This window comes from Hypanus sabinus, chromosome 8, assembly GCF_030144855.1.
Source record: "Hypanus sabinus isolate sHypSab1 chromosome 8, sHypSab1.hap1, whole genome shotgun sequence".
NCBI lineage: Eukaryota > Metazoa > Chordata > Chondrichthyes > Myliobatiformes > Dasyatidae > Hypanus > Hypanus sabinus.
The window spans coordinates 103,347,305-103,367,968 of NC_082713.1; positions in this window are offsets into that span (position 1 = coordinate 103,347,305).

The following is a 20,664-nucleotide window of genomic DNA, read 5'->3' on the forward strand; positions in this document are numbered from 1 at the left end:
CATCACAAAATTGTTATATTTTTATAACCCTTCTTGAAATTTCAGGTCTTCTTCTGTCAGTCTCTTAAATTTAAACAATATCTCTGAAAAATAATTTGCAGGTCAGCTTTTATGCACTATGCTCCTCAACTATGGAATTTAATACCTAAAACAATATGGGATGCAGACTCAGTTGACATCTTTAAACACCAACTCAAAACCTGTTTATTTAACCATGCATTTAACCAGCATCTTTATTTTTATTTTTATTTTTTAATTTATTTCCCTGTTTGTACTTTATCCCATTGTATTTTGTGTCATATGTGTTTGGAATTGTTATATCTATAAAGTAAGTTGTCTTGCTTGTTTATCTGGTAATATTAATTCCAGATGGTTATTATAGATTGTCCTGTCTGTAATATGGATCAGTGGCAATATAATTTGCAGGACTCTGACTCTAAAACTGGATCAGGCTTGTATTTATAGTAAGGTGTGACACTTCTTGTGGGCTTGTATTTAAAGGAGATTTTGGTGAATGACTTTGCCTGTGTAAGTAATCGGATTGAGTTAGACTGCTGCAGAATCCTGAAATCTGTTGGATTTTTTCTGATTTCTCTTGATATTTTCTGCATTTATCATCCTCAATCTGTTGGTGTGTGTGTGTGTGTGTGTGTGTGTGTGTGTGTGTATAAACCACCTGGTCCTGCATTGCCACAGGGAACCCCTCCGTTTCTGGGAAGAGTTCTCCGACTCTGAGCCGGGTGTTTGATGCTTCCTTGTTAACGCCTAGTCTGCTCAGATTGTGGGATGTCTTCCATGGAGGCTCTTGCTCTTCCATTGTTTAAGTTTATCTTCTATAGTGATAATTTCTTCATTTTTCCGGGTTGTGCTCTCATTTACGTTTAGTGGTGTGTACTTCTTATCAGAATTGCATATGCCTGCATGGAGAGCTGAATCCTGTTTTGTTAATAAAAATATTTCCTTATAAGTTTTATCTGACTGTTGTGTAAATTTTCTATGCCTGCTATACCTCTGTAGTGTTAATCTAAGTGTGTTCAAAAGTACATACTGTTCTCCAAAATTTGACATTTCAGTTCTTGTATTTCTTTTTAAATTTTCCAGATTGATTTTGGACCAAGATATTATGGCAAAAGAATAAATGATCTATTAATGTAGGTGTAGCAAAACTGTTTATTGCTTTTGTTATATTTTTACTAGTGAGCTCTGTTTGGCAGATTTAGTTTTCCCTTTATCACACTATGATCTATTTTCTTTGCTTGTTGATATCTCACATACTGATATGTTTCATATTCATCCAACGGTTATATTGTATCTGCTGCTCTGTTTCATATTCTATCAGCTCTATTGCACCTTTCTTTATGTTTCTTGTTCCGCACTTATCTAGTCCAAAGTTCACGTTTATATCTTTCGAAAATGGTTCTACTATTTGAATTCATTAATTTAGCTTTACTGATGAAGGAGCATACAATTTCAAATCATTCAACTCTAGAAGGTGTGTTAAGGTATAACTTGTTTGGTTGATTCTGATTTGATACCCTGTTTTCATCCGATTCAGTAAATTAGAAAGCGGGTTTAAAGCTAAACAAATCCACAGTGGGCTTAGACAGTTGCCCTGGAACCTGTCTTGGTTTATTTTGATAACAGTGGTTGTTCTTTTTTGGTTGTTAATAGATAGGGTGTTGTTCATGAGATGTTGCAGGAATTTCACAACTATTGGGTGTAGTTTATATATATATTAAGAACTTCTATTAACCATGAGTGTGTGACAGAGTCAATAGCCTTTCAGAAGTCAATATAGCAACATGAAAGATTTCTGTTTCTCTGTCCACCTTTAGAATTATGGAATCTGTTATCAGCTGTTCTTTACATCCTTTCACACTGTCATGGCATCCTTTCTGCTCTTCTGTTAGTATATTGGTGTTATCTAAGTGAGTGGTGATTAGCTGTGAGATGCACGATGTTACAATTTTATATATAGGTTGTAAATGTAATAGGATGATATTTTGATGGGTCATTTGTGATTTATCCGTTAGGTAAGAGATAAGTTTAACTTTCTGTCAAAAATTTGGGCACTTCTTCAGGATTTTAAGAAAATTGTTGATGTGCATTAACAGATACAGATGAAAGCAAGTAAATTTTTATATCAATAATTATGAATATTATCACTTTGAGTGCTTTGCCAGTTGTGGGTATTTTTATAACCACTTTCAGCATATTGATTGTAACTTCAGGTGTTTGCCTGTCTTCAATTGTGTGAGTGTGTACATTTTCTAACTTGCTTCTTGATTGTGCATCACCTTGTTTGACCAGAAGTTCATTATCTCTGTATTTGTTGGTATTTCTGTGCTGGGGTTGGTACTATTTTGGTGTGTTGAATTTAGTTTCAAACTCCTGTATAAACCTTTTCCATTGATTCTGAAAAGATAATTTTGATCTCTTTCTCTGACATATTTCCTGTATCTATTTAGTCTGGCTTTGTATGCACCAGGCTTTTGTTTGTAGGGTATCTATAAACTCTACAATGTTTTTATTAGGTTGATCATATCGTGTATGGACTTTATATTTCCTCATTATTTCCTTAGCTTTTCCTAAACTTTCTTGCTTGGCTTATCCATTTTATACTCTGTTAGGTGGGCTATATCTGGTCTTAATGTTTCAATTTTGTTTCTTCATCTCTTCTGCCATTTTGGTGTTCTATTCTCATTATCATTAATAAATTGTTATTAATATTGCAATTTATTTTTTCTCAGATAAAGCTGATAAATCCTGAGGTACAGGCATAGCCAGGTTTCTCAGTTGTTGGGAGCTTTCAGACTATTTTAGTGGTGTTTAGTATTTACTATTTTAGTACTATTTTAGTATTGTAGATTTCTGGAGATTTACATACATATTGCTGTATAGGCCTAATTGTTTAATGTTATTGTGTAGTTCCTTTGGGCTAATACCAGTTGATACTATTAAGACAATGTACACCTTGTTTATGTTCCGAAGTCATTTAATTTCCTCTTTTAATTCAGCATATTTCTGGTGTTTTTCACTTCCTGATTTCTGTATGTTGTGTGTGTTTGGAATGGCGATACCTATTGAGTAAGTAGTTCTTGCTTGTTTGTCCTGTAATTATATCCAATATCATTTGTAGGACTTTTTGATTTTTTTGTGCTAACCACCTGGTCCTGTATTGTCACAGGGAACCCCTCCATTTCTGGGAAGAGGTCTCCGACTCTGAGCCGGGTGTCTGACGCTTCCTTGTCAACATCTAGTCTGCTCAGGTCGTGGGATGTCTTCCATGGAGGGTCATGCTCTTCCATTGGTTAACCTTTTCTTCAATAGTGATAGTTTCTTCATTTTTCTGGGTTGTGCTTTCATTTAAGTTTAGTGGTGTGTACTTCTTACCAGAATTGTATATGCCCACGTTGTTTCCTGTTTTTGTTGATAAAAGTATATCCTTAGCAGTTTTATCTGACAGTTGTGCACATTTTTTATATTTGCTATTCTTCTTCCTCCTTCTGTCCTAGGTAATGTTAATCTAAGTGTGTTTGAGAGTACATAATGTTTTCTAAAATTTGACATTTCATTCTTATTTTTCTTCGTAAGTTTTCCAGATTGGTTCAGACCAAGATATTATGCTAAAAGAATACGTTAATATGGGTGTAGTGGACATGTTTATTGCCTTTGTTATATGTTTACTATTGAGCTGTTTGGCAGATTTTCTTTAGCCTTGAAGTAAACTCTGTTGCAGTTTTCCCTTTATCACTCTTTGATTTATTTTCTTTGCTTGTTCATATCCCAGATACTGATGTTTCACTTTCATTCATCGGTCGTATTGTGTCCTGCTGCTCTGTTTTATATTCTGCTAGCTCCATTGCACTTTTCTTTATGCTTTTGCATGGTAGGGGCATTAAGGGTTATGGGGGAAAGGCAGGAAGATGGAAATGAGTCTATGGCCAGATCTGCCATGATCTTATTGAATGACAGAGCAGGCTCAACGGGCCAGATGGACGACTCCTGCTGTTATTTCTCATGTTCTTATGTTCAATGCTCGCACATCTGTCAAAAGTTCATGTTTATATCTTTAAAAGATAGTTCTACTATTTGAATTAACTTCTTTAGCTTTACTGATGATAGAGACTATTATTTCAAATGTTTTGCGGCTGGAAGGTATATCAAGGTGTAATTGGTTTGGTTGTTTCTGATTTGATACCTTATTTTCAATTCAATTAGAGAGTGGGTTTAAAACTAGACAAACCCACAATGGTCTTATGGAGTTGCCCTGGAAAATGATTCTGTTTTATTTTGATAACAGTGACTGTTCTGTTTTGGTTGTTAATAGATAGGGTGATTCTCGTTTGCCAGTGCTTCATGAGATTTTGCAGGAATTTCACAAGAATCTATTATCAGCTGTTCTTTACATCTTTTCCTACCCATATGGCATCCTTTCTGCTCTATATTGTGGTTGTGGAATGGAGCAAAGAGCCACATTTTGGGCCAGGACCCTTTATCAAGACTGGAAAGGGAGGAGTAAAAGGCCAGAATAAGAGTGAGGGTGTGGGGAATGGGTGAAGCCTGCTGACGTAGGTGAGAGTGGGTGGATGAAATGCAAAGCTGGAGGTGATAAGTGGAAAAGGTAAAGGGCTGAAGAAGAAAGAATCTGATGAGAGGAGAGTATATCGTGGGGAGTGGGAAGGAAGAGGGGCATCAGAGGAAGGTGATAGGCCAGTGAGAAGAGAAGGGGGTTAAAAGGATCCAGAATGGGGAATGAAAAAAGAGAAAAGGTGGAAGGGGAAAATTATTGTAAGTTAGAAAAATCAATGTTCATGCCAGCAGGTTGAAGACTACCAAAACAGAAGATGAGGTGTTGCTCCTCCAAGCTGAGAGTAGCCTCATCGTGTTACCTTCCTTATCTTTTAACATCCATGCTAAAAATGTTATGTGAAAATTCTATCTCCTTCTTTAAGTTGATGGTTGAATTGATATTCTTGTTCAGGATGGCATCTGTGAACAGTAGACACAGGATACGGCACATGCCGGAATCTAGATTAACAATCCTCTGAGTGAACTCAACAGGTCAAGCAGCATCTGTGGAGGGAAAGAAATTGTCAACAGTTTGGGTTGAAACCCAGCATCAGGACTAAGAGTGGGGAGGTGATATGGCAGGGATAGAGAGAGGAAGGGGAAGGATTGGAAAGGATTCCGAGGTGATTGAGAACAGAATATATAGAATATTGTGTAATATGTGTCTGCAAACATCTATCTATTTTGGTCAAACAGATCCAATAGTGGATAATGAACTGTTCGAGATAGATCATTGGATGCAGAAGAATGAGTTCAAATCTCACTATGGTATCTCTATAAATAAATAAAACTGACTGAGGCCTCCAGCAGACAGGGTCTACCATGGATGTTGCATCCTAGCTGTCTAGATATACAAGCCCGAACCCAACGTAGACTGCCTCAGGGACTCCAGCTTCGGATTCTTTTTCTTCGGGCTTTACAGCCGAGGGCTTTCCCGTGAGTGAGTATAGCCACAAGACAGTGAAGGTTTGAAGTCAGTATTTTCCTTCTCCTAGATGAACTGCCACTCATGGCTGACAAACCCCATCTGCCCAAAGAATAAAACTGTATTTATAAATAATTACAATAGCCATCGAATGGTCCTTTGATTCATTTGGTTCACCAAGGAAGCAATCTGCTGTCCTTACTAAATCTGTCTACCCCTGACTCCAACCCAGCGGTAGTTTTGTCTTGACTGCCCCCTCAGGGAAAATTAAGGACGAAACAGTAATTTGCACATCAGTGAACACATGAAGTAAGGAAGATTCAGTCATTTCAGTTCATTAAATTCCTAGCAAAAGGAGGGGTTTGAATAGGAAGATGTGTGCTCAAGAATGACAAAACATCAAAGTTAATGACTGCAACCAGCCACAAGCCAGAACGACTGCTGATGATATTAAATGCCATCACAGTTAGATTATACTATCCCTCTCACTTCTCCAAAGGTTGTATCAAACATTGGATTTACACTTGACAACTGCAGCCCAGTGAAACTCCATTCCAATTTACTGTACCCCACATTAAATCTCAGAACGCCCACAATTATAGAGCAGTCAACGTTTCGGGCCAAGACCCTTTATCAGGGCCCCTGCCCCCTCCCTCCTCAGTCCCGATGAAGGGTCTCAGCCCGAATTTACATTCACCAATTTACCTACCTGGTACATCTCTGGATTGGGGGAGGAAACCGGAACAGCTGGGGAAAACCCATGCACTCCGCAGTACAGAGCCTCCTTACAAATGGCACGGAATTGAACTCTGGATTCCGGAACACCCTGCCCTGGAGTAATGTTGCACTAACCACTCCGCCACTGTGATGCCCAAGGTTATGGTGTGCTGCCATTGGAGAGGATCCCGAGGAGGCTCACGAGAGTGATTCCAGAAATGAAAGGGTTAATGTATGAGGAACTCTGGGCCTGTACTCACTGGAGTTTAGAAGAATGGGGGGGGGGGGATCTCACTGAAACCTATCAAACATTTAAAGGTCTGGATGGAGTGCAGGTAGAAAGGATGTTTCCTATAGTGGAGGAGTCTAGAACCAGGAGCACAGTTTCAGAATAGAGGGACATTCATTTAAAATAGAAATGAGGAGGTGTTTCTTTAGTCAGAAGGTGGTGAATTGGTGCAATTCATTGCTACAGATGGCTGTGAAATATACTATAATTGAAGTGGAGGTTGATAGGTTTTAGATCAGTCAAGGCTTCAAAGGTTACAGGGAGAAGTCAGGAGAATGGGTTTGAGAGGGATAATAAATCAACTATGATGGAAGAGCTGAATAACCTAATCCTACTCCTATGTCTTACGTTCTAATGGATCTTGTCAAATGCCTTGGCGCACTTTAAAAGGCAGGACTTCTTTTCAGAGTGGTCATTTGAATCGGGAGCAAGTTACAGCTTGTGATTCAGCTGGGAGCTCAGAGAATTCGACCGTGTAGGTAGGCGCAGGCGCGAGTGACGTCAGCATCGAGCGCGCACTTTAAAAGGCAGGACTTCTTTTCAGAGCGGGCAGCGGAGTGGAAGCAGAGTCCTGGGCTTTGGCTAAGTGGGCTTCGGCGTAAGGGGACTTCAGTAAGCTTGTGTGATTGCTCGCTGAGGGGAAGAAGGTAAGGTCGCTAGGTGCTTTTTAGACTTATTCTATTAATCCAGTTCAGGTATGGGGGAGACAGTCAGAGCAGTGGTGTGCTCCGTATGCAGTATGTGGGAGGTCAGGGTCAACACAGTTGTCCCTGATGACCACACCTGCAAAAGGTGTGTCCAGCTGCAGCTCCTATCAGACCGAGTTAGGGAGTTGGAGCGGGAGCTGGATGAACTACGGATCATTCGGGAGGTGGAGGCAGAGATAGATAGGAGTTATCAGGAGGTAGTCACACCAAAAAACCAAGAAGTAGGCAGATGGGTGACGGTCCAGAGAGGCAGGGGGAGCAGGCAGAGAGAGCAGAGCTCCCCTGCGGCCATTCCCATTAACAATAAGTATACCGTACTGGATACTGTTGATGGGGATGACCTATCAGGAATGAGTTGTAGTGGTCCTGCCTCTGGCACAGAGGTTGAACCCTCAACTAGAAAGGGGAGGAGGGAAGAGAAGAGAGCGATAGTTTTAGGGGACTCTACAGTTAGGGGGGCAGATAGGAGATTTTGTGGGGCAGATCGGGAGTCTCGGATGGTATGTTGCCTCCCTGGTGCCAGGGTCCGGGACATCTCAGATCGGGTGCAGGCTATTCTTGAGAGTGAGGGCATGAACCCAGATGTAGTGGTCCATGTAGGGACCAATGATGTAGGTAAGGTGAGTGAGGGGGTCCTGCTTAGAGAGTTCAGGGAGTTAGGAGTGAAGCTGAAAGGCAGGACCTCCAGGGTGACAATCTCGGGATTGCTACCTGTGCCACGTGCAAGTGAGGCGAAGAATAGAATGATTATGCACATTAATACGAGGCTGAGAGCATGGTGCAGGAAGGAAGGGTTCAGGTTTTTGGATAATTGGTCTTTGTTCCAGGGACATTGGGATCTGTTTCGAAGGGATGGTCTACATCTGAACCGGAGGGGTACTAACATTCTTGCAGGAGTATTTGCCAGTGCTGCTCGGGGGGGGGGGGTTTAAACTAGATGTGCAGGGGGCAGGGATCCAGATCCAGAGGGTTGGTCAGAAGGTGCATGGGGTTAAATGTGTACAAGGTTTGGGTGATCTTGAGAAGGTCATCAAAATTCAGGGTGCAATTTGCCTGATGGAAGTTCAAGGAGCTGGGTTAGGTACAGTAGACAGTGTTTTAAGCAAAGAGAGGAGGAATGGGCTAAGAATTCTAAACTTGAATGCGCGTAGTGTCAGAAATAAGACAGATGAGCTTGAAGCTCAGATGAAAATGGGGAACTACGATATTGTTGGGATAACGGAGACATGGCTGCAAGGGGATCAGGCCTGGGAATTGAGTGTACCAGGGTATACGTGCTTTTGTAGAGACAGAAATATGGGAAGAGGGGGTGGGGTGGCCCTGTTGGTGAGGAATGAGATTCAGTCCTTAGCAAGAGGAGACTTGGGAACAGGGGAAGTAGAGTCTGTGTGGATTGAGCTGAGGAACAGTAAGGGTAAAAAGACCCTAATGGGTGTTGTGTACAGGCCCCCAAACAGTAGCGTGGATATTGGGTACAAGTTGATTAGGGAGTTAACATTGGCATGTGCTAAAGGTAATGCAGTCGTTATGGGAGATTTCAACATGCAGGTGAACTGGGAGAATCAGGTAGGTACTGGACCCCAGGATAGGGAGTTTGTGGAGTGTCTAAGGGATGTATTTTTGGAACAGCTTGTGCTTGAGCCAACCAGGAACGAGGCTATTTTGGACCTGGTGATGTGTAATGAACAGGAATTGATAAGTGATCTTGAAGTAAAGGAGCCATTAGGAAGTAGTGATCATAACATGATAAGTTTTTATCTACAATTTGAGAGGGATAGGGGCAGATCAGAGGTGTCAGTGTTGCAATTAAATAAAGGAGACTACGGAGCCATGAGGGAAGAGCTGGCCAAAGTTAAATGGGCGGATGCCCTGGCAGGAAAGACAGTGGATCAGCAGCGGCAGATATTCTTGGGCATAATACAAAAGATGCAAATGCAGTTCATTCCAATGAGAAGGAAGGATTCAAAGAGGGGGAAGGGGCCACAGTGGTTGACAAAGGAAGCCAGAGATTGTATAGCATTAAAGAAAAAGAAGTATGACAGGGCTAAGATGAGTGGGAATACAGATGATTGGGAAAGTTTTAAGGAACAGCAGATCTTAACTAAAAAAGCAATACGGAGAGAAAAAATCAGGTATGAGCTCAGTCTAGCCAGGAATATAAAAGGGGATAGCAAAAGCTTTTTTAGCTATGTGAAGAGAAAGAAGATAGTTAAGAACAATGTTGGCCCCTTGAAGAATGAATTGGGAGAAATTGTTATGGGAAACAGGGAAATGGCAACAGAATTTAATGCATACTTTAGATCTGTCTTCACCAGGGAGGACACAAGCAATCTCCCAGATGTATGGATGGGCCAGGGTCATCAGATATCAGAGGAATTGAGACAGATTGACATTAGGAAAGAAACTGTGATGAGTAGACTGGTAGGACTGAAGGCTAATAAATCCCCGGGTCCAGATGGTCTGCATCCAAGGGTTCTAAAAGAGGTGGCTCAGGAAATTGCGGATGCATTGGTAATCATTTTCCAATGTTCCTTAGATTCAGGATCAGTTCCTGAAGATTGGAGAGTGGCTAATATTGTCCCACTTTTCAAGAAGGGAGGGAAGGAGAAAACGGAGAACTATCGCCCTGTTAGCCTAACGTCAGTCGTGGGGTAGATGCTTGAGTCCATTATTAAGGACGAAATAGTGGCCCATCTAGATGGCAGAAATAGGATTAGGCCGAGCCAGCATGGATTTACCAAGGGCAAATCATGCTTGACTAATCTGTTGGAGTTTTTTGAGGGTGTAACAAGGATGTTAGATGAGGGTAAGCCAGTAGATATTGTGTACCTAGATTTTCAGAAGGCATTCGATAAGGTGCCACATAGGAGATTGGTGAGTAAAATCAGAGCTCATGGCATTGGGGGAGGGTTTCAACATGGATAGAAAACTAGTTGGCAGATAGAAAGCAAAGGGTAGCAGTGAATGGGTGTTTCTCAGACTGGCTGGAGGTGACTAGTGGGGTACCACAGGGCTCTGTATTGGGACCACAGCTCTTTACGATTTATGTCAATGATTTAGATGAGGGCATTGAAAACTATATCAGCAAGTTTGCTGACGATACTAAACTGGGTGGCAGTGTGACATGCGAAGAGGATGTTAGGAGAATACAGGGAGACTTGGATAGGCTGAGTGAGTGGGCAGATACTTGGCAGATGTCATTCAATGTGAATAAATGTGAAGTTATCCACTTTGGAAGCTGGAACAGGAGGGCAGAGTATTGTCTGAACGGTGTCGAGTTAGGTAAGGGAGAAATGCAAAGAGACCTAGGAGTCCTAGTTCACCAGTCAATGAAGGTGAATGAGCAAGTGCAACAGGCAGTGAAGAGGGCAAATGGAATGTTCGCCTTTGTTACAAGGGGAATTGAATACAAGAGCAAGGATGTTCTTTTGCATTTGTACAGGGCCCTGGTGAGACCACACCTGGAATATTGTGTACAGTTTTGGTCTCCAGGTTTAAGGAAGGACATTCTGGCAATTGAGGAAGTGCAGCGTAGATTCACTAGGTTGATTCCTGGGATGGCAGGGCTGTCTTACGCAGAGAGATTGGAGAGACTGGGCTTGTACACTCTGGAATTGAGGAGATTGAGAGGGGATCTGATTGAAACATTTAAGATAATTAAAGGATTTGATAGGATTGAGGCAGGAAATATGTTCCAGATGTTGGGAGAGTCCAGTACCAGAGGGCATGAATTGAGAATAAGAGGTCAGTTATTTAAAACAGAGTTGAGGAAGAGCTTCTTCTCCCAGAGAGTTGTGGAGGTGTGGAATGCACTGCCTCGGAAGACGGTGGAGGCCAATTCTCTGGATGCTTTCAAGAAGGAGCTGGATAGATATCTGATGGATAGGGGAATCAAGGGATATGGGGACAAGGCAGGGACTGGGTATTGATAGTGAGTGATCAGCCATGATCTCAGAATGGCGGTGCAGACTCGAGGGGCCGAATGGTCTACTTCTGCACCTATTGTCTATTGTCTATTGCCTTACTATGATCCATGTAGACAACACTGAAACCTGTACCTTTATCATCACCTCAGTCATTTCCTCAAAAAACTACCAAGTTAGTAAGACATGCACAAAGCCATGCTGACTCTCCCAAACTGTAGTTATCCAAATTCTCATAAATCCTATCCCTAAGAATACTCTCCAGTAGCTTTCCTACCACTAACACAAGACTCACTAGTCTATAGTTTCCAGAAATATCCATTTTCTTACTCACCAACCCTCTTGGAACTCGCCAGTGACTAGAGAGGACACCAAGATACCCCATTCCAAATAATCAACTTTGCAAAAATGACTATTTTCAATTAAGTCATGAGACTGCAAATGCTGGAGTCCAATGGAAGGGTCGTGACCCAAAACGTCAACTGTCTACTTATTTGTACAGATGCCTCCTGACATTCAGAAGTTTGTTTTCTTTTATCTCTAGTGGAATGTCAGTCTGCCTTATCAATTGGAGGATCTGTTCGAAATATTATTTTGTGCAAAAATTTAGAGATACAGTACAGTAACAGACCCTTACAGCCCACACCACCCAATTACACCCGTGTGACCAATTAACCGACTAACCTATTTGCCTTGGGAATGTGGGAGGAAACCAGAACACTCAAAGGAAGCCCACACAGAGAATGTGCAAGCGCTTTACACACAGCCTGGGCCACTGGAACTGCAAAAGCATTACACTAACTGCCTCACCACTGTGCCAACCCTATCTGTTCCAGGAAGTTTTCTTCCAACCAGTGATTTCTATGTGCTAGCTCAGCACATGCTTCCAGCTTTCTGAAGAGGGAAATAGCCAATTAACTATATATGGATGAAGCCATTTGGAAACATGCTCCCAAGCTTCCTCAGAATAATGGATGGAGCTGTGCATTTCAATCCCCCAAAGCACTCAGAATGCCATTTAATAAAAGAGGAATTTGAGTTAATCACTGTAAAGCAATGGTCCCTTGGCATTATTCTCTACACAGTATAAAGTTATAAAATGTTGAATCCTCTGATTCCCAGGGAAGAGCAGTGCCACAGGAGATCCACTAGACTGTCAGTGGTGTGATGTGTGTAGATTGTGCATCATATGGGAGCTGTATCTCATTTGCACCACAGATGTACTGCAGTTTCAGAGACAGATACTATTTATAGGAATGTTAGAGCTCTTTGAGATGATGGATAAATCAGTGCAGGCTTCTTCATTTACAATTCAGCTTATTCTGTTATCAAATATTGGCTTGTTGACTAGAACAGACAAAAGACTGCCCATTTCAAAGTAAATATGTGCAGGGGCCTTGCACAAGCCATTTGAGCTTTTATCCAGTGTGTTTAGTTTCATTCCAGTGAAGCTCAGAGTAAGCCTTGACTGCACCTAAGCTACCTATTTAATATATTAGCTGATTGTTCAAGTCTTGTCCTAATACTTGGGCAAATAGATGGGTAATTAAAGAGCATCGTAAAGCAGAAAAGAAGAAACAGAGTGGTTCAGAGACGGAATTCTGCTGCTAGAGGGGTTTGGCAGATGAAGGTACAAGCGCCAGTGGTGAAGTAATTAAAAACGTAAGAAGTTCTGCAGATGCTGGAAATCCAGAACAACACAAACAAAATAGTGGAGAAACTCAGCAGGCCAGGCAGCAGGAATAAAGAGTCAATGTTTCAGACCAGATGGAGAGTCCTGATAAAGGGACTAAGCCTGAAACATCAACTCTTTATTCCTTTCCATGACTTGTTGAGTTCCTCCAGCATTTTGTGTGAAGTAATTAAATTGAGGGACAAGCCCTAAGATCTTGGAAGGTTTAGATGTGGAGAGGGTTATAGGAAAAGAAATAAGGAGAATGAACACACAGAGGTGATTGGAGATAGAATGCTAAGTTTTCTGAAAACTACAAGGGCCTGGAGAAAATGGTAAAGTGGAAAAAGGGAAGTACTTTGGGAATGTAACTTCGGGCTGCACCAGATAAAAGTTCAGCTCGAGGGCTGAGTAGTGGGAACATCATGCCCCCATCACCACAAAACCATCACAGATTTCCAAGATTACTGCAACTGACTTAAGTCAAATGTGTGCAGTGGAAGCTGGCAAACAATGTCAACAAGATGCAAAGAGACTTTCTTATATAAAGCCTTGGTTAGGCTGTACCTTGAGTATTGTGTCCAATTCTGGCTGCCCCAATGCAGGAAGAATGTGGAGACATGGAACGGGTGCAGGAGAGGTTCATCGGGAAGAAGGTTGGGTAGTGTATTGGTCAGACCACATGGAGTATTGTGAGCAGTTTTGGGGCTCTTATTTATGTGAGGAAGTGCTGGCTTTGGAGAGGGAGGTTCCCAAGAATGATCCCAGAAATGAAAGGGTTTAATGGCTCTGAAATGATACTCTTTTCAGGGGTGATCTCATTGAAACCCAATGAATATTGAAAAGCCTGATAAGGTGGGTGTGCAGAGGATGCCTAAGTAAGTGTGAAGTGGTTCATTTTGGTAGGTCAAATATGATGACAGAATATAGTATAAATGGTAAGATTCTTGGCAGTGTGGAGGATCAGAGGGATCTTGGGGTCCAAGTCCATAGGACACTCAAAGCTGCTGCACAGGTTGACTCTGTGGCTAAGAAGGTGTACGGTGTATTGGCCTTCATTAATCATGGAATTGAATTTAGGAGCCGAGAGGTAATATTGCAGCTATATAGGACCCTGGTCAGACCCCACTTGGAGTACTGTGCTCAGTTCTGGTCACCTCACTACAGGAAGGATGTGAAAACCATAGAAAAGGTGCAGAGGAGATTTACAAGGATGTTGCCTGGATTGGGGAGCATGCCTTACAAGAACAGGTTGAATGAACTCGGCCTTTTCTCCTTGGAGCGACGGAGGATGAGAGGTGACCTGATAGAGGTGTGTAAGATGATGAGAGGCATTGATCGTGTGGATAGTCAGAGGCTTTATCTCAGAGCTAAAATGGCTAGCACGAGAGAGCACAGTTTTAAGGTGCTTTGAAGTAGGTACAGAGGAGATGTCAGGGAGCAGTGAGTGCGTGGAATGGACTGCCAGTGATGGTGGTGGAGGTGGATTCGATAGGGTCTTTTAAGAGACTCCTGGACAGGTATATGGAGCTCAAAAACATAGAGGGCTATGGGTAACTCTGGGTAATTTCTAAGTAAGGACATAACTCTACAGGGTGTTTTTTATAGACTACCCAATAGTAACAGGGACATTGAGGAGCAGATAGAGAGACAGATTCTGGAAAGTCGCAATAATAACAGGATTGTCATGGTGGGAGATATTAACTTCCCAAATATCGATTGGCATGTCCCTAGAGTGAAGGGTTTAGATAGGGTGGAGTTTGTTAAGTGTGTTCAGGAAGGATTCTTGACGAAATATGTAGATAAGCCTACAAGAGGACAGGCTGTACTTGATCTGGAATTGGGAAATGAACCTGGTCAGGTATCAGATCTCTGAGTGGGAGAGCATTTTGGAGATAGTGATCATAATTCTATCTCTTTACAATAGCATTGAAGAGGAATAGGAACAGACAAGTTAAGAAAACGTTTAATTGGAGTAAGGGGAAATATGAGGCTATCAGGCAGGAACTTGGAAGCATAAATTGTGGAACAGATGTTCTCAGGGATATGTACAGAAAAAATGTGGCAAATGTTCAGCAGATATTTGTGTGGAGTTCTGCATAGGTATGTTCCAATGAGACAGGGAAAGGATGGTAGGGTACAGGAACCGTGGTGTACAAAGGCTGTTGTAAATCTAGCCAAGAAGAAAAGAAGAGTTTACAAAAGGTTCAAAAAACTAGGCAATGATAGAGATCTAGAAGATTATAAGGCTAGCAGGAAGGAGCTTAGGAAAGAAATTAGGAGAGCCAGAAGGGGCAATGAGAAGGCCTTGGCGAACAGGATTAAGGAAAGCCCAGAGGCATTCTATGTGAAGAACAAGATGATAAGACGTGAGAGAATCAAGTGTGACAGTGGAAAAGTGTGGATGGAACCGGAGGAGATAGCAGAGGTACTTAATGAATACTTTGCTTCAGTACTCATTATGGAAGAGGATCGTGGCAATTGTAGGGATGACTTACAGCAGACTGAAAAGCTTGAGCATGTAGATATTAAGAAAGGGGATGTGCTGGAGCTTTTGGAAAGCATCAAATTGGATAAGTCACCAGGACCGGATGAAATGTACCCCAAGCTACAGTGGGAAGTGAGGGAGGAGATTGCTGAGCCTCTGGTGATGATCTTAGCATCATCAATGGGGACAGGAGAGGTTCTACAGGTTTGGAGGGTTGTGGATGTTGTTCCGTTACTCAAGAAAGGGACTAGAGATAGCCCAAGACATTATAGACCAGTGAGTCTTACTTCAGTGGTTGGTAAGTTGATGAAGAAGATCCTGAGAGGGAGGGTTTATGAACATTTGGAGAGGCATAATATGATTAGGAATAGTCAGCATGGCTTTGTGAAAGGCAGGTTGTGCCTTATGAGCCTGATTGAGCCTGACTGAATTTTTTGAGGATATGACTAAACACATTGATGAAGGTAGAGCAGTAGATGTAGTGTATATGGACTTCAGCAAGGCATTTGACAAGGTACCCCATGTAAGGCTTATTGAGAAAGTAAGGAGGCTTGGGATCCAAGGGGACTTTGCTTTGTGGATCCCACAGAGGGCAAAGAGTGGTTGTAGTTGGGTCATATTCTGCATGGAGGCCAGTGGTGTGCCTCAAAGATCTGATGTGGGACTCCTGCTCTTTGTGATTTTTACAAATGACCTGGATGAAGAAGTGGAGGGATGGGTTAGTAAATTTGCTGATGACATAAGGTTGGGGGCATTGTGGATCGTGTGGGGGCTGTCAGAGATTACAATGGGATATTGATGGAATGCAAAACTGGGCTGAGAAATGGCAGATGGAGTTCAACCCAGATACGTGTGTGGTGGTTCATTTTGGTATTATCAAATATAATGGCAAAATATAGTATTAATGGTAAGACTCTTGGCAGTGTGGAGGATCAGATCTTGGGGTCCGAGTCCATAGCACACTAAAAGCAGCTGCGCTGGTTGACTCTTTGGTTAAGAAGGCGTATGGTGTATTGGCCTTCAATTGTGGGATTGAGTTTATGAGCCGAGAGGTGAATTATAAGTTTATAAGTTGTGAGCTATAAGGAGGAGTTTAACAAACTTGTATTGTCCTCTCTGGAGAATGGTAGGCTGAGGGGAGGCCTGATCGTGATCCAACATATTATCCTCTGCAACTTCAACAGGACCCCTCTCTACCCCTCTCAGCTTTTCACAGGGATCATTCCCTCCGTGACTACCTGAACTCCCACCTGGCACTTATCCCTGCAAGCGCAAGTGCTACACCTGTCCCCACACCTCCCCCCTTACACCATTCTGGGCCCCAGACAGTCCTTCCAGGTGAGGAAACCCTTATCCTGCGAGTCAGCTGGAGTCGTCTATTGCATCCGGTGCTCCCGGTGCAGCCTCCTCTACATTGGCGAGACCCGACGCAGATTGGGGGACCGCTTCGTCGAGCACCTCCACTCCGTCCGTCACAATAGACAGGACCTCCTGGTTGCCACTCACTTCAACTCTGCCTCTCATTCCCATCTAGATATGTCCATACATGGCCTCCTCCACTGCCATGATGAGGCCAAGCTCAGGTTGGAGGAGCAACACCTCATCTACCGTCTGGATAGCCTCCAGCCTGGTGGTATGAACATTGAATTCTCCAATTTTTGGTAATTCCCTTCCCCTATCCCAGGTCCCTCTCTGCCTCTCTCCCCTTTCAACTTTCTGCTTCTTTATCTCTACAGTTTTTTCATGCTTATCCCCTCCCCCTCCCCCCTTTATCTTTCCTCTGATTGGTTTTCCACCTGGCGCCTCTAGGCCCTACCCCCTCCCCTATCTCTATAACTGGGCTTCGGCCCTCTCTTCCCCTCCCCATTCCTGATGAAGGATCTTGGCCTGAAACGTTGGCTACTCTTTTCTCACTGATGCTGCCTGACTTGCTAAGTTCTTCCAGCATTGTGTATGTATTTGTGATTTATGAAGTTATTTGAGGCATAGATAGGGTATTCAATCAGAGTCATATTTCCCATGGCAGAAATAACTGTAGTAAAGGGCATGAATTTAAGGTGAAATGGAAAGAGTTTACAGATGTGTGGGCAAATTACCTTTACAACTTTGTTAGGCGCCTGGAACACGTTACCAGATGTAGTTGTAAAAACAGATGTGATAGTGGCGTTTGAAAGGATTTTAGATAGACACATGTCTATACCGGGAATGGAGGAATATGAATCATAAGAGACTCTTAGAAAGAGGGCAATGTTGGAGGAAAGGGTTGGATCCCTCAAAGTTACCACACAAGTTGATCAGGTGGTTAAGAAGGTGTATGGTCTATTGACCTTCATTAGTGGAGGGAATGCATCTCTGGGAAAAACGGATTAGACCACACTGTTCCATTTTGGTCACCTCATTATGGGAAGGATGTGAAAACTTTAGAGAGAGAGCTCTGGATGCTGCCTGGATTAGAGAGTAGGTCTTATGAGGGAAGGTTGAGTGAGTTACGGCGTCACTCTTTGGAGCAGAGAGGTGGTTTGATAAAGGTGTATAAGATGATAAGAGGCAGAGATAGGCACAACAGTGGGTATATTTCATTAGGAGTTTGAGGAGACTTGGAATATCACCAAAGACACTTGCAAATTTCCATAGATGTAGGAGGAAAGCATTCAGAATGGTTGCATCACTGTCTGCACTGACTAGTATGGAGTGGCCTCTGAACAGGATTGGAAGAAGCTGCAGAAAGTTGTGGGCACTAGCCTCCCCAGCGCTGAGGTCACCTTCAAAAGGTGGTGACTTAAGATTCCAGTACCCATCATTACACAGGACATGCTCTCTTCTCATTGCTACCATCAGGGAGGAGGCACAGGACCCTGAAGATGTAAACACAACATTTCAGAAACAGATTCATCTTCTCTGCCATCAGATTTCCGAATGGACAATAAACTCATGAACACCACCTCACTATTTTTTAGTTCTTGCTCTACTCATTTAATTTAATTTTATGCTTCTCTTGTAATTTATCTATTTGTAATTTTATGCATTGCAATGTAAGGGGCAGGACCTCCAGGGGTGTGATCTCAGGATTGCTCCCTATGCCACATGCTAGTGAGGCCAGAACTAGGAAGATCATACAGTTTGCTAAAGAGTTGGTGTAGGAGGGAGGGCATCAAATTTTTGGATCATTGAGCTCTCTTCCAGGGAAGGTGGGACCTGAACAGGAGGGACAGTTTTAACCTGAAATGGAAGAGTAGTAATATCCGAGTGGGAAGGTTTGCTAGTGCTGCATGGGGTGAAGAGATGGAAGTTTAAACTAGAGTTCCAGGGGCCTCCTCGACTGCCTGATGAGGCCACACCCAGGATGGAGGAACAACACCTTATATTCCATTTGGGTAGCCTCCAACCTGATGGCATGAACATTGATTTCTCAAACTTCCGGTAATCACCCCCTCCCTTCACCATTCCCCATCCCCAGTTCCCTCTCTCACCTTATCTCCTTACCTGCCCATCACCTCCCTCTGGTGCTCCTCCCCCTTCCCTTTCTTACATGGTCTTCTATTCTCTCCTAGTAGATTCCCCCTTCTCCAGCCTTTTAGCTCTTTCACCAATCAACTTCCCGGCTATGTACTTCACACCCTCCCCCCCTCCCAGTTTCACCAATCACCTACTACCTTGTACTTCTTCCCCCACTTTCTTACTTGGAGTTCTCCCCTTCATTTCCAGACTGAAGAAGAGTCATGGTCTGAAACATTAACAGTACCCTTTTTTCCCCATTAACTCTACCTGACCTGCTGAGTTCCTCCAGCATTTTGTGTGTGTTGCTTGGATTTCCAGAATCTGCAGATTTTCTCATGTGTACGATACTGAATCTCCTTTTAGGGAATGAGACAGGGCATCTGACAGAAAATTGTGTCACTTTTCATCTAGTGATCATAATACTTTTTGCTTCAAGGTAATTATGGAAAAGGATAGGCCAGGTCCTCAGGTTCCAATTCTAAAATGGAGCAAGGCCAGTTTTGATGGTATCATTAGAAATTATCTGGCAAGTATAGATTTTGACAGGTTGTTTTGTGGCAAAAGTGTACTTGATAAGTGGGTGGCCTTCAGAAGTAACATTTTTAGAGTACAGAGTTTGTATGTTCAGATCAGAATAAAAGGCAAGCATAGCAGGTTTATGGAACTTTGGTTTTCAAGGGATATTGAGGCCCTGGTTAAAAACATAAAAGGAGATCCAGAGCAGGTATAGGCAGGTAGGAACAAATGAGGAGTAAGAAATGCAAGAGAACACTTAAGAAAGAAATCTGGAAGGATTAAAGAAGGTACGAGGTTGCTCTAGTATACAAGATGAAGGAGAATCCTAAGGGTTTCTACAGGTTTGTTAAGAGCAATGAGATAACAAGGGTCAAAACCAGTCCTCTGGAAGATCAGAGTGGAGACAAAGGAGACGGGGGAGATCTTAAATGGATTTCTTGTATCTGTTTTACTTGGGAGACAGTTATAGAGTCTGTAGAAGTGAGGCAAAGGAGCAGTGATGTCCTGGATCCTGTACTGAATATAGAAGTCGAGATGTTCGCTGTCCTGAGGCAAATCAGGGTGGATAAATTCCCAGGCCTGACAAGGTGTTCCCCGGGACCCTGCAGGAAGAAAGTGCAGAAATTGTTGGGGCCCTTGCAGAGATATTAAAAACATCACTAACCACAGGTGAGGTGCCGGGGGATTGTAGGATAGCTAGTGTTGTTCCATTGTTTAAGAAAGGTGTGAAGAATAAACCAGGAAATTATAGGCCAGTGAGTCTGACATCAGTAGCGGGAAAGTTATTGGAAGGTATTCTAAGAGACTGGATGCATGAGTATTTGGATAGACATAGATAAAGATAGTCAACATGGCTTTGTGCATAGCAGGTAATTTCTAACCCATTTTAGAGAGTGTTTCAAGGAAGTTACCAGGAAATTGATGAAGCCAAGGCAGAAGATGTTGTCTGCATGAACTTGACTAGGTCCCATGCGGGGGTGGGGGCATGATCAAGATGGTTTCTGGGACTAGAAGACCTGAGTTATAGGAAAAGATTGAATAGGTTAATACTTTATTCCCTAGAAATAGAAGATTGAGGGGAGGTTTGATAGAGGTATACAAAATAATGAGGTATATTAAATCATGCAAGCATGCTTTTTCCACTGATGTTGGGAAAGACTACAACTGGGGAAGAAACAGAGGACATTTCAGGCTGAGACCCTTCAACAGGATTTGAGAGGAAGAAGCCAGAATGAGGTTGTGGTGATGGGGGGAGGGGGTGGAGTACATGGAGGCATGTGATAGTTGAAACCAGGTAAGGGGAAATGTGGGTGGGGGAGGGGTTGAAGTAAAAAGCTAGGAGATGATAGGTGGAAGA